This window comes from Helobdella robusta, assembly GCF_000326865.2.
Source record: "Helobdella robusta unplaced genomic scaffold HELROscaffold_2, whole genome shotgun sequence".
Taxonomy (NCBI): domain Eukaryota; kingdom Metazoa; phylum Annelida; class Clitellata; order Rhynchobdellida; family Glossiphoniidae; genus Helobdella; species Helobdella robusta.
The window spans coordinates 1,431,138-1,432,879 of record NW_008704083.1 but is presented as its reverse complement, the minus strand read 5'-3'; positions in this window follow the sequence as shown (position 1 = coordinate 1,432,879).

The window sequence follows — 1,742 nt, the reverse complement described above, 5'->3', positions numbered from 1 at the left end:
AATATCATCATCGTCGTCGTCGTCATCATCATCATTATCTTCGTTTCAGTCATCACCATCATCATTTGCGACAACATCAACAACAACATCATCATCAACAATAACATCAACAACGCCAACAACAACATCATCAACAACAACAATAACAACAACAACAAAGAAGATATCATTATTAGGTTTTATAACAACTTTACGAGTGTACACTTCATCTCAATTGCCAATAACAACAACAACTACTACTACAACAACAACAATAACAGCAACAACAATAACAACAACAACAGCAACAACATCAAATTACATTAACAACATTAACACATTTACAACACAAAGAATCATTATTAACTCACGATACAAAATGCGAAGTAACAATAATGATAATAACAATAACAACAATAAGCGTAATAATAATAATAATAATAAAACCATCTCTAACATCAACAACAACATCAACAACAATATCAACAACATCAACAACAACATCAACAACAACAACGTAACGAACAGCAAATCAAGAATTAATTCAAGCTTAGCTTTCGCTTACAATACAGCACTAATTAATGTTGCCAACAACAACAGCAACAACGACAACAAGAATAATAAAAACAACAACAACAACAACAACAATAATAATAATAACACTAATCCAGGCGAAAAGTATTTACAATCATTAGCAGCGGTCATCTCTATGGATGAATGTAAAACTGCCAGTAACTATGCTTCTACTACTACAGTTACTACCACTACTACTACTACTACTAATACTGCTACTACTACTACTACTACTACTACTACTACTACTAATAATAATAATAATAATAATAATAATAATAATAATAATAATAATAATAATAATAATAATAATGATGATGAAAACGGAGAAAGAATCATCAGTAGAAAACTGCTTGAGTATATAGATCTAGACGATGAAAAAAACAACAACATCATCAACAACAACAACAACAATGGAAATTATGATAATGATTACGACGACGACGGCGATGATGATGATGATGATGATGATGATGATGACGATGATGATGATGATGACGACGACGATGATTATGATGACGATGAAAGCGCTGAGGCAATAATAAAAGAGTCACACGACATTTACGCGGGAATAAATAATCATAGGGTTCGTGACGTCACAAATTACGTCAGAGTCGGTCATGATAACGATGACGACGACGATGATAATGATGATAATTTTAAAGATAGAAACTCTACTGCATATGTTTTTACTACTACCTCCACTACTACTACTACTACTACAACTACTTCTACTACTTTTACTACTTCTACTACTACTACTACTACTACTACCATTTTTACTATTATCAATACTACTTCAACTAATGAAAATAATAAAAATACTAACACAACAACTACCACTACTACTGCAACTACTACTACTACTACTACTGCCACTACTACTATTACCACTACTACAATAGCTACTTTAAACATGATTACTTCTAGTGATAATAATAACAATAACAATAATAATAATAACAACAATACTACTACTACTACTACTACTACTACTACTACTACTACTACTACTACTACTACTACTATTACTACTATTACTACTACTACTACAATAGCTGCTACAATTATGATTACTTTTAGTGATAATAATAACAATAATAATAATAATAACAACAACAATAGTAATAATAATAATAATAATAATAACAATACTAATAATAATAATTGTGACGGTAAGAGGTGTAGCG